The sequence below is a fragment of the Tamandua tetradactyla genome, chromosome 5, assembly GCF_023851605.1.
Source record: "Tamandua tetradactyla isolate mTamTet1 chromosome 5, mTamTet1.pri, whole genome shotgun sequence".
NCBI lineage: Eukaryota > Metazoa > Chordata > Mammalia > Pilosa > Myrmecophagidae > Tamandua > Tamandua tetradactyla.
In genome coordinates, this window is record NC_135331.1 from 75432453 (window position 1) to 75446437 (window position 13985).

The 13985-nt window shown below is 39.0% G+C and overlaps 1 long non-coding RNA gene across 1 annotated transcript in view; it reads right to left on the reverse strand.

The window, feature by feature from the left end:
• Positions 1-13459: 13459 nt before the first annotated feature.
• The window catches only part of LOC143682526 (uncharacterized), a 45910-nt gene continuing 45384 nt past the window's right edge, over positions 13460-13985 (reverse strand). Inside the window, exon 4 of the long non-coding RNA XR_013175173.1 lies at positions 13460-13565. This is a non-coding gene — a long non-coding RNA (uncharacterized LOC143682526). The remainder of the gene's footprint in view (positions 13566-13985) is intronic.

A 13985-nucleotide genomic window follows, 5' to 3' on the forward strand; every position in this document is an offset into this window, starting at 1 on the left:
AAGTGAGGTTGTAGAGTAGTAGGACGGCCCTTAATGCAATATGAATGGTGTCCTTATAAGGAGAGGAAAACTGGACCCAGAGGGGAGAACGCTGAGGCCACGGAGGCAGAGAATGTCACAGATGGCTGGCGAGCCATCTCAGTGGCTGGGAGAGAGGCATGGAACAGGTTCTTCCCCGCAGACCTCATTGGACCCATGGTCCTGCCAACGCCTTGATTGACTCGTAGCCTCCAGAACTGCGAGCGATAAATGTCTGTTGTTTTAAGTTCCCCAGTTTGTGGTACTTTGTACGTCAGCCCTAGCAAACGAGGAGCCTCCTTTCCGAAGCTTTTTCTGACCCCCTTAATTATAATGATCATTCCCCTCGTCTGAACCCACAGAGCACCTCATCATACCTTTCCAAAGATACTAAACATTTTCCACCTTCTCTTACCCTCGTTTGTCTGTCTACTTACCTTACTTATCTCTATCTCTCATGCTCCTCGAAACAGTACCTTGCATCTCCCTCTTTGCTTCTCCAAATGGCACAGCAAATTTTACATAGTGGGTTTCCAATACATGATTGTTGAAAAACAAATTAATGATATAGCCATAATAAAGCAAAAGCATAATAAACAACCCCTTCCTAAGAGACGAGAGACAGGCAGATTATTGCCTCATGAACACACAGTCACGCAGGTCTGGAGATAGAAACGAAACATAGGTTTATTTTTGCTGTTTGTTTGTTTTTCTCAGTCAAAGCATCTAATCTACTATGCTGCTTCCTAATGCACAGATGGAACCTTATCATGCATATAAGTCTCTGAAGGAAATAATTTTTGTTTAAACTTTGCCGTAGGATCTTCAAGGGAATTCAGTATGGGATTTCTTTAATGATCTGGCTGTATTCTATTACAGATTGCCAAGCCGAAAGATGTTTGGCAGAAGTTTTGGCTTCTGAGGTTTTGGATGCCTTCCAGGTAATCTGCCTCAGAATTTTGAAATATAAATAAATGAGTTCAAGTTCAAACTTTTGAATCCAAACTGCTGGGCCTTTATTTCCCTCCCATCTGAACACTTTGGTACAGAAATACCAAACAAGCAAGAAAAAAAAATCAGTTAACAGTTTCAGAGGTTAGTGATGGCCATAGTTTAGAAGTTCAAAATGAGATAGAATGGTTTGAAACTTTGTGTTTCTTAATGGTAACTGACCTCTGGCTATTGGCTTATGTTTTCTCCTGATTTTTATTTGTGGCAGGGAGGGGGAAAAGGACGAGGGTGTTCTTTGCTGCTACGCATTTGCCAGAAGGAAGATTCTGAATGTTCCTTTGTTAAATGCTTCACACTTAAGCTTTGTTTCACTTTTTTTTTTTTTTTTGGTTTGGGAGCCAAATATTTTTCAAGTCACTCAACATTCTACAGAGACTTGCTAGGGCACTGAAAGTGATTATAAAGCAAAGTTTAGCATGCATTAAAAAAGAGGCAGGACTGGGAGTTCCTTGTACAATAGCACCACAATTTATGAAAACCCAGGATTATTTGGATCAGCTGTAGAACTTCACTCGTCTCTATAAATCTCAGAGCTAGGTCCTGGAGAGTTCTGAGGGCAACAAAACTATTTTATTAAAGAAAAGATAAAGAAAGAAAACCACCCAGTCCCACCCCTACACACATACACAGACACAGCTCATGCTCCGTGGTTAATGTGGTCTCTGGACTGAGCAGTTTGGGGAGTCTGAAGTGACTAGCAAGTTATTTTCCCATCTCTGTCGCTCTCTTTTTTGTTGTTGTTGTTGCCTGGTCTGAGGATTGAACCCAGGTCTCCAGCATGGAAGGCAGGCATTCTAACCCTTGTACCCGTGCACCCTGACTAGCAAGTTATTTTGAAGGTAGAACCAGGTGTTGAGGGGAAAATAGCTCCGAATTTTAAGAAATCCCTCTTATCAAGCCTACAATTAACCTTTTCTCGTTAAGTTGTATTAGTCAGGGTTTTCTGGATAGTTGGTCATCTTATTGGTGTGAAAATAGAAATAGCTAGCATTTATTAAATTATTCCTCAGTGCCACACCCTTTACTAACCCTGGTAGGTGGATACTCTCTTTTAATTACTACAGTGATAAGTCATATGTAGTTTTTTACTCAACCTCTTCAGGACAGAGAGGCAAGATCCATTCAGTAATTACCTGGAAGACCTGGGTTTGAATTTAGGTCCTGATTTAGGACTAGTAGCTTCATAGTTGAGAGCATGAAGTGGCTAAGTTTCAAACAATTTGAGCATAAAGAAATGACTACGAGTGCATAAAACTCCACAAATCAGTAATTACACACACAAAAGAGAAAGATTCCCAAACAAAGCTCATTTACACCATTGAAAGTGATTACTATACCCATTCCTTTCCCTGAAAATTGGTGATTACAAATAATTAAATATTTAACATGTCTTTCCAAGAAAAAAACTGTATTTTCATGTAACCAAATCATCCCAATTGATAAAGAATAACTTTTTATTTACAGAAAAATGCCTAGCTGTGAGTGTAAGTGGAATGATATGATTACAAAGTCACCATTTGCTGGCTTTGATGGTAATTTGAGCAAGAGTCTTCAGTGGATGCTGAAACCACTGTGTGGCTAAAACTGGAGCATCCTGGTACATGGCTGCACAAGCTACTCTGAATGAGGTCTAATGGGGACCATTGCCACACACTCCAGAGGCTGGTGGGATTGAAAGGGAGGGAACACATCACCCAGTAGAGGTGATGATTGGCTGTCATCACCTTAACTCTGTGGATGCTCCTGATGCCACAGTGGATGGGAAGCCAGACGTGGCACACTGTGGAGCTCAGACATGGTGTAGCGTGAAGGACCAATACCACCTACCAAGGATTCCTGCTGGAGTGCACCTATTCAGGCCTGCAGATGCAACCTCTCCTTCACAGGAAACACAGAAGTCAGCGGGGCTCTATTGACATCACCAGCAAACAATCAAGCAAATCCATAAGGCAAATAGTCTATAGAAAACTGGCCTGGACTTTTCAACAAGTTTATGTCATGACAAAAATGAAAGAGAGAAAGAGAGAAAAAGAGAAAAAGAAAGAAAGAAAGAGAGAAAGGAAGGAAGGAAGGAAGGAAGGAAGGAAGGAAGGAAGGAAGGAAGGAAGGAAGGGAAGAAAGAAAGCGAGAAAAAAGTAATAGGAAGGAGGTATTTTATGACCCTGAATTATCATAATCCTTCAGAAGTTACTGATCTGATCTGGACAAACCCAGTGTAAAAAATTGTTTTTGAAAGAATTGAGGAATTTTGAATTTGGTATTAGGGAATTATTTTTAAATTTTATCAGGTATGAAAGTTGTGATAGGTAAGAATATATCCTTATATAGAGATGCACACTGATATATATATATATATATAAATAACATTTTTATTGAGAAATCTTCACACATGTACATTACATACATAGTGTATAATCAATGGCTCACAATATCATCACATAGTTGTGTAGTCATCACATAGTTGTGCATTCATCAATATGATCATTTTTTGAACATTTGCCTCATTCAAGAAAAAGAAATGAAAAGAAAAAACTCATACATACCATACTCCTTACCCTTCCCTCTGATTAACCACTAACATTTCCATCAACCCAATTTATTTTACTCTTTGTTCCTGCTATTATTTACTTTTTTTTTTTTTTTAAGTCTGGGAATCAAACCCAGGTAGAATGCTCATTCTACCACTGAACCACTGTTTACTTATTTTTTATCCATTTCTTTTTACTCATCTGTCCATACCCTGGATAAAAGGAGCAGCAGACAAGAGCAACAGACAAAACGTTTTCACAATCAGAGAGTCACATTATAAGTTATGTCATGTATAATCATCTTCAAAAATCAAGAGTACTGGAACACAGCTCAATAGTTTCAGGTACTTCTCTCCAGTCATTCCAATGCACATAAACTAAAAATAAATATATTTATAATGCATAAGAATAATCTGTTGATTCTGCTTGAAATCTCTCAGTCACTGAAACTTTATTTTTTTTCATTTCTCTCTTCCCATTTTTGTCAAGAGGTCTTTCTCAGTCCCTTGATGCTGAGTCTCTGCTCATCCTGGGATTTCTGTCCCACGTTTCCAGGAAGGTTTATGGGGGTCATGTCGCATGTAGAAAGTGGGCAATGAGTTCCCCTGCCAAGCTGGCTTACAGAAAGAGGCCACATCTGAGCAACAAAAGAGGTTCTCTGGGGGTGACTCTTAGGCATAATTATAAGTATGCTTAGCCTATCCTTTGCAGGAATAAGTTTCGTAGAGGTGAACCCCAAGATTGAAGGCTTGACCTATTGATATGATTGTCCCTACTGTATGCAAGAATATTGGAAATGCTCTAAATGGCGATGTTGAATACTTCTGCCTTTCTTTCCAGTCCTCTAAGGGGACTTTGCAAATACTTCTTTATTCACTGCCTAAATTACTCTGGGGTATATCAGGGCATCACACTAATCTGGACAAACCAACAAAATTTCACTCCCTATTCAAGATTCTATGTACTTACGATGTTCAACTAAACTGACCATACAAGTCAGTTTATTTGGAAATGCACTTCCCAAATATAAATTTTGAACCAAATAAACATCTCTCCCTTTGGTCTCACACAGAAGTCAAAATTTAAAAATATGGATGATATCGTCTTTTACCCAGACTTCTGATATACCTTAGTCCTATTCAGATCAGCTTCTTTCATATCTCTACTTGAAGTCTGATCACTTTTTCAACATTTTGAACAGTTCCTGTATGGGATGATAGTGCTGATGTTCATAGCTTCAGAGCTCACACTCTGAGTCTCAGATGTTATATAAATACCCAACCTTTCTGGGAATGACCAGGTTATAAACAAACAGCTCAGCATCTCAGAATTTAGAAATAACAGTTACACCTCCTGAACATATGTGACTGCTGTAAGAGCTCACACTCTAGGGCCCTTTACAATAGGCCCCAACCTGACAATCCATGCTCTCGACTTCAATTCAAGTTTTTATATTAAAGTTAATCCATATGATTGAGGCATGATAATATTCATCTTTTTGTTCCTGACATTTCATTCAATATGCAGTCCTAAAGTTTCATGCACCTAGTTACATGCCTCACAACATCATTCCTTCTTGCCGCTCAGTATCTGCTATATGTATATGCCACAGTTCCCCCTTCCTTCCCTCAGTCGTTGTACCACCTCCATCCATTATGGATTGCAAACTGCCACCGTAAACACCAGTGTGCAAATGTCCCTCCATGTCCCCACTCTCAGCTCCTCTCACTCCATACTGAAGAACGGGGTTGCAGCATCATATGGCAACCCCACCCCTAAGGAGTGAATGCTAAGATGCCTGTAATTTACTTTAAAATACTTAAGAAAAATTATTGAAATAAATATGGCAAAATGTGGTAATAGTTAAACATAAGTGATGGCATGAATGTATATATTCTCTCTACTTTAGGTATTTTTGAAAATTTTCATAATTAAAAAGTATACAAACTTTAAAAAGAGTTTATCCATTTCAAGGCAGAGAGTCCTGGGTTCCAGTGACAACTCAACCCCTTTCCTATACTAGGACTTTGGGGAAATCATTTCACCCTATACTTTATTGTCTTCATCTGCAAAATGGTTGTAATGATGGTTCATTGCACTGTTGTGGGGATAAAATGAGTCAAGCCGCAGAAAGTGCTTGGAACAATGCCCTGTACACAGTGACCTCTCAAAAAACATCAGTTGCTTCATGTGGGAGGAGTCAGAAAAAATTGGGATTGAATCCTGGCTCCCTCTTTTGTTATCTGTGTTGCTGTGCTGGCTTGAAATTGTCATGTACCCCAGAACAGTCATGTTCTCTTAATCCTGATTCACTGTTGTGGGGGCAGCCGTACTCTTTTAATCCTGATTCAATATTGTAGGGTGTGATCTTTCGATTAGGTTGTTTCCGTGGCGATGTGACACACCCAGTTGTGGGTGTGACCTCCTGAGTAGATGGGGATGTGACTCCGCCCATTCAAGGTGGGTCTTGATTAGTTTACTGGAGTCCTTTAAAAGGGGAGGCATTTTGAAGTGAGATCAGATGCAGACATGGAGACACTTGGAGAGGTATTAGAAACCAAAGCCCAGCAGACGTTGCCATGTGCCTTCCCATGAGATGCTAAGCAAGACAGAACCCATGGTTTTGCCCCAGAAGAGCTAAGTGGGGACCCACAGCTCCTTAGAGAGGAAGCCTCTGGAAGAAAGCTGGGAGCAGTGGACCTGGGGACAAGGACCAGCGAATGCCAGCCACAGGCCTTCCCAGGTGACAGAAATAGGCCTTTCTTCAAAGTCCAGGTATCTTTATCTGGATGTCTTAGTTTGGACTTTTTATAGGCCTTAGAACTGTAAACTTGTAACTTAATAAATCCTCTTTCTGGTACATTGCATTCTGGCAGCATTAGCAAACTAAAACAGTTGCTTTGGGCTGTTTGTTTAACTTTACTGAAACTCAGTTTTCATTTTCTAAATGGAGGAAATAATACTGCTAGGATTTTTGTGGGGTTAATGACATAATATATATATATATTATATAATATATATGGCAACATCTGCTGGGCTCTGGTTTCTAACACCTCTCCAAGTGTCTCCATGTCTGCATCTGAGCTCGCTTCAAAATGCCTCCCCTTTTAAAGGACTCCAGTAAACTAATCAAGACCCATCTTGAATGGGCGGAGTCACATCTCCATCTACTCAGGAGGTCACACCCACAACTGGGTGTGTCACATCTCCATGGAAACAACCTAATCGAAAGATCCCACCCTACAATATTGAATCAGGATTAAAGAATACGGCTGCCCCCACAACAGTGGATCAGGATTAAGAGAACATGGCTGTTCTGGGGTGCATTATATATATATATATATATATATTATAGCTATCATTTGCTATTTCTAAGACACTTGCAGCCTACACGTATATTAATTTCTGCAACTCCTCTCAAGTCAGCACTACTGTTTTTCGATATGCAACTTTAAAAGCTCAGAGGGTTTCAAGGCTACTGGGCCTTAAAGGGAAAGCTGCTACAGAAGAGTTTTTGTGATATGTGACTCTTTTGGTTGTATATATATATTATATATATATATATAATGTCCCTAACATTTCAGGCACTTAGCAGATAATGACCATTATAGCTGTCAGCTAATAGCTGTACTTTTTCAGAGGTCCTCTATGTCTTCCCCAATGTATGGCTAATATTGGGACCTCCTGGCACTGTAGCTACACAAACAGAAAGTGGGTACTTTTGCAAGGAGAGTATTGAAGTTTTCTTGGTCTCCACTGACCTCAAGAAAAACAGGTCAGATGGAGCAGGTGTGGTGGGGGCAGTAGAAGAACTGGGCTTTTTCACGGATACTCAGGGCCAGAGGAAGGAAGGAAGGAAGGAAGTAAACTGGGGAGTGTGGCTCACACTTGTCTCCCCTTCAGTCCCTCTTGGGAGTATGAAATAGTCCATGAACCTGAAACCATTTTTCATCGCAGCTGTCATTTGCTATTTCTAAGACACTCACAGCCTACATGTATATTAATTTCTGCAACTCCTCTCAAGTCAGCACTACTGTTTTTCAATGTGCAACTTTAAAAGCTCAGAGGGTTTCAAGGCTACTGGGCCTTAAAGGGAAAGCGGCTACAGAAGAGTTTTTTGTGATATGTGACTCTTTTGGTTGTATAGACTTTAGATGACCTCATTGGGCCCGTCACAAGAAAATCTATAATTTGCCTGTACACCCTGAGCCTTGCTATTTTTCCTCTTTCCTCTTAGAGGTTATCTCCTCCCCGTCCTCCCCCCATCCCCTACTTTATATACCAAGGGATTTCTGGCTTCTCTTTCCCCCCTTATTAATTCAGCTCATTGAAAAACATGTGCTTCTAGGAATTTATATAGAGTGCAAAGGGCTGAAAACAATCAAAGCCTGTATTTGGGCAATGGGAACTAAACAGGTATGGGCAAACAAATGCAGAAAAGGTCACCTAATATGTTTTTAGGACTCCTGAAACAGAAATGTATTCACAAGTGTATAATATTTACATTCGCACCTCCTTGGGCACGTGGCTAAACTACATTGCCCAGACCCCCGTGTGGACAGGTAACGCCATGCAATGGAGTTCTGAGAATAAAAACTATAATGACGTGTACCACTTCCAGGAACTCTGAGAAAATCTCCCCAAGTGAGATCCCCGCTCTCATTTCTCTCCCTTTCTTTCTCATCTGTTGGCTTAAGGGAGGGGATAATAAGGACCAAGAGGGGGTATCTGGGTCCGTGACAGGCTCTGTGGCTGTCTGCCCTGCACTACCCTCCCCAGTCCCACAGTGGGCTGCGATGCGAGCAAGAAATAAAAATGCTATAGTGCGATGCTGCTGTAATTTTGGGGTTGCTTGTTATAGAAGTTAGCCTATATGGACTAATCTAGTCCTTTTGATTTTGCTCATTAGGTACAGATTATGGCACTGACATTTATTTACATTTTAAATTACATGTTTATGGATATTATTTATAATCAGGGACATTTTAAGCAAGGAAACCAAGAAGCTACATTAGGTATAGATTTTCTTGTTTGCCAGAGGTAGGTTCTTGATGCCATTTCACATGGAAGTCAGTTCCTTCCTATATAAACAGCGTGATGAGGCATTTATTACTTTGTTTAATCTACACGCTGACTCTGTAAGGATGTTGAGAGAGAAGGAAACTGAAGTTCAGAGAGGTTAAGTAATTTGGATAAGGTCACACAGCTAATGTTTGCTTTGGAGCCAGGATTTGGATCCCCATCTCTTTGACTTTAAATTCCTACTCTTTCACCCACATTGTGTGCCTTTCTAAAAATAAAAGCACATTTCAGAAAGTGTACAAGAATACGGAAGATTTTTCTTGGAAGGGAGAAAAATCCTGACAAAAATGTAATAACTGGGTAGTAGGTCATAGTTCAGAACTCAGAAATTCAATGATAGATCATAAAACAAAAAGGTAAAAAAGGGAGGGGGGTGCTCAGGCATCTAAACCACAAGATGGGACTTTGAGGATTCTGGGTTTGAAATTTAACGCACAAGCTTTTAATGTTCCTATAACCAATTACTTAAGTTTGTTTTAATTATTTAATTTAAAAGGTATTTCTCTAGAATGTCAGAGATTATTATGTTCAAATAAATTACTTTTTATTTATAGTTCTGGGTCTAAACCTAAGGATGTATTAATTAAAAACAAAATGTCCAAACCTAGTACACCCAAATACTTCACTCCTACCTGCCTGGTATGGAGAAGAGAAATGGTGATCTCATCGAAACCTACAAATATGTGCTTACTCAAGCATTTAAGCAGAGCCCAATAAATGAAAGGTCAAAAAATTTCAAGCATCATCTAGCAGATGAGCAATAAATGTCTTAGACAGCAGAGCTTTTTGTCTTTTCATCTGCTCTGAATAATGCACCTCATGACTGGCTCCTCTGCCATCCTCCTAGCCCAAGAGGACTTCTAAATACCTGTTGAACTTAAAGGTGCCACCACTTGTTTATGCTTAATTTTTCTCTATGTATTTTGACCCCTTAGATAAGGGGTACCTGTGCTGTTTTGAAACTGTTATGTACCCCAGGGAAGCCATGTTTTTTATTCTAATACAATCTTGTGGGGGCAGACCTATTGTTTGGATGGGATCTTTTTAATTAAATTGTTTCCATGGAGATGCAACCCACACAAGTGTAATGGGACCATTTGATTAAGTTGTTTCTAAGGATATGTGTCTCCACCCATTCAAGGTGGTGTTAATATGCTTACTAGAGTCCTGAAAGAGAGAACCTGGAGAAAGCTCAGAGCTGACACAGACAGAGACATTTGGAGTTGCAGAAAGAAAATGCCCATGGGGAAGCTGTTTGAAACCAGAAGCCAAAGGATGAGCAGATGTCAGCCATGTGCCTTCCCAGCTGACAGAAATGCCATTGGCCTTTCTTGAGTCAAGGTATCTTTTACGGGATGCCTTAGTTTGGAAATTTCAGTGACTATGGAACTGTAAAGTTTTAACTTATAAATCCCCTTTATAAAAGCCCACTCATTTCTGGTACATTGCATTCCGGCAACTTTAGCAAACCAAACCAGTACCTCACCCGGAATCTATTTCTTTCTTTTTAAAAAATCCAAATATTTCCCATAATGTCATGTCCCATTCCAATATTCCTTCATCTACATGTCTTTTCTGCCAATTTGCAGTGACTTCCCCCATTTTTCACTCCTCTAGCAACAATATCCATAATGTGCACCCAACAGATAATTCTTTTCATGGAAAATTGTTAAATGTCATAGTTTTCCTTTTCCACTGCTCATGGGAATATAAAAAAATATACCAACAACATATTTGACTGGAGTTGTAATAAAATGTCTCATTAACAAAAAATACCATGTAATACATACGTCCATTATAAATTGTCTATATTGTATGTTGAAAGGCAGCCACATCTTAAAAAACATCTCCACCCTCACATCATCTGGAGATATATCCTGTTGTGGCCCAGAAGTCACATTTCCACAGCTGTCACCAGACTTGTTTGACTGTTGATCTAAGACCCTATGGGCACCCCTGCATCCAAGAGTATACTCCGCCCCTTTGTCCATCCATCCTCAGTACCGAATGCTGGCAAGCATGCAGCAGGCCCTCTCTGAGGAACTTTTTTTTTTTAACATGCATCCAGCCAACCACAAGAAGCTTGTACTGGGATGCATTGCACTTACCCTCTGTTGATAATCTTTGCAGCATAATGCTGGATGCTTATCTGGCTTTTTCAGTATATGACTCCATGCCTTTGCCAATTCTAGAGGATAGGGAAGAGAACTTTAATTTTGTTTGCTGATGGTCAATCCTTTTCTCTATTTTATTCTCTTGACAGTGAATTATTTCCTGTGGCCATTGATAAAATGATGGACTCAAGTCTTTCTCATTAAAAAATCCAGTGACTATTTTTCCTCCCCAAGTGGGCTGTAGACCTTTTGAGATCAGGAATTAATGTTTCATATTTTTTGGGTATCTTCACACAGCAATGTTAGGTACACCATCATATTTTCTGGGGATAGGGGGACAATTTCTGTTTGCCCTAGATGAATTTTCAGTCAAATGAATAGTTGGGCAGCCATCCTGTAAAGTATGTTAAAAACATATTCTTACAGAATGTAAAAAGTACTCAAATTTGTTTGAGGAACAGAATTTATATAAGGGAGAAAATTTCTTTGAGAGAAAGAATGTTTCTAGTAAATTTTTTTGAAAGGAGAAAAGTATTGAATAGTTATTCAAAGGAAGTGCATGCCATGCCCCTGAGCTGCTATTAAAATACTCTTTAGACAAGCCTTTGAATGAACAGAATGTCCTTGGAAACGTGAACTTAGCCAGATGAATTTTATTTTGTCCCAGTGTATCATGTATGATTATTTCAGATGCTATTTGTTGCTACAAGCTATGCTAGCCTTACCCTGCCCCACTGCTTCAACAGAAAAAAGGGCAAAAACAGCAAAACAGAAGCAGGAAATTCCAATGGATTACAACAGTCAGAGTGCTAACCTATCATTAGATGGAAAAAAAACTGCTGTTGCAGACATATCTTTTCCTTGTCCTTGACACAAATTAGGTAACTTGCTGACTTACTGTCTCATCACAGAATTGGTGGGGTATGATAAATGCCTGTGAAGTATGTAGAGATATTCATAAGAGTTGTAATATGAAAAAATGCCCATTTTTTTAGAACAGAAAAAATGACTCACATTCTATAAAATTTAGAAATATATATTTTGTTGTAAATCCTTGTTTGCTCAATAAGTTGAAGTTCACTTCTTCCCCATAAATCTTGAGTCTGAAACTCTGGAGAATAAAAAGGAGCAAATACTTTGCTCCTTAATTTTATATATAGGAGTTATGTGTACTCACCTCAGTCAGTCTATAAAAAAGTTACCAGTTTAAAGAAGGAAATTGTTTTTCCTCTCAAAAACTAATTCGGAATTCTCATACTTAGAAGTGTGAGACTCAGAAGGACTTTGCATCTCTGTGATGCCTGAAAGAAATCATCCCATCATCCCAGATCTGTGGATAACAACCCTATTTTTGATCATTTAAAAATATACATTCACCATTAATTCAAAATACATTCATTGATTTCTGGCTTGGATAAATTATATTAAAGTGTTAAGATGAAGAGAAACTAGGTGAAGGAAAGAAAACAAAAAACAAAAACAGCAAAACAACATTTTAAAACTCCTACTATGTGTCATAAACTGAGAAGCACTTTGTATAAAGTGGTGCTCAAACAGGGAGAATCCTTAATCCCCTCCTCTCCTCATTTAGTTATGAAATTGTCATTTTCATTGTAATTTAATATATTTTTTGCCATATTCTTTCCCAGAGAATCTTAATTCTACTGCCTAGTAAGTAGTACATGCTAAGTTAAGCACCTACTACATGCTAAGTTACGCACTTATTCTTAAGAGCTTTCCATATTTTATTACTTCATTCTTACAATAAACCTTCTGAGTAAGTAGTTGCAGATAAGGAAACTGAGGTGAGCATAAGTTAAATGAGTTGCCTAAGATTACAGATTGGTTGAACTGGTAGTTGCGTTTGGGTTTGTATAAACCCATAGCATCCTACCTGTCAGTAGTCCACTGAGAGAATTACCTTTCTGATGCATCCTTTCCTCTAAGGTCACTTGCCTCATTGCCCAGCTCTCATAACATTTTTTATTACATACTACTGAACTTCTCTCCTACCTCTTGCCGTGTTTTAATTAGCAGAACAACAAATTAGATATAAATTCTTCTTTTTTTAATTAATTTATTTTTTATTTATGTACATAGCCACATACAAATATAAACATCCTTATCATATGATCATTCAGTTCCTGTTATATAATCAATAACTCACACTATCATGACATAGTTGTATGTTCATCATCATGGTCATTTCTTAAAACATCTGCATGAATTCAGAAAAAGCAACAAAAAGAAAACAAAAAAATTCACACAGTCCATACCCCTTACCCTTCCCCTTTACCGATCAACAGCATTTCAATCTACTAAATTTATTTTAACATTTGTTCCCCCTATTATTTATTTATTTTTAATCCATATGTTTTAATTATCCATCAATAAGGTAGACAAAAAGAGCATGAGACACAAGGTTCTCACAACCGCACAGTCACACTGCGACAGCCATATCATCATGCAATTATCTTCAAGAAACATGGCCACCAGAACACAGCCCCACATTTGCAGGCAGTTCCCTCCAGCCTCTCCATTACAACTTGACTAACAAGGTGATATCTATTTAATGCATAGGAATAACCTCCAGATAACCTCTTGACTCTGTTTGGGTCTCTCAGTCACTGATACTTTATTTTGTCTTATTTTGCTCTTCCCCCTTTTGGTTGAGAAGATTTTCTTAATCCCTTGATGCTGAGTTCCAGCTCATTCTAGGATTTCTGTCCCAAGTTGCCAGGAAGGTCCACACCCCTGGAAGTCATATCCCACGTAGACAGGGGGAGGGTGGTGAGTTTGCTTGTCATGTTGTCTGAGAGAGAGAGAGAGAGAGAGAGAGAGGGCATATCTGAGCAACAAAAGAAGTTCTCTGGGGGTGACTCTTAGGCCTAATTTTAAGTAAGCTTAGCCTATCCTTTGTGGAATTAAGTCATACCCATATGAACAAACCTCAAGATTGGAGGTTTGGCCTACTGCTTTGGCTTCCCCAGTGTGTGTGAGAATATCAAGAATTCTCTACTTGGGGAAGTTGAATTTTCCCCCTTTCTTACCATTCCCCTTAGGGGACTGTGCAAATACTTCCCTATTCATTGTTCAAATTGCTCTGGGATTTATCTGGGCATCAGTCTGGACAAACCTACAAAATCTCATGCCCTACACAAGATTCCAAGTACTATAGTATTTGGTTAAGCTGTCCACATAAGTTATATTAGGAAATGCACTATAGACATAC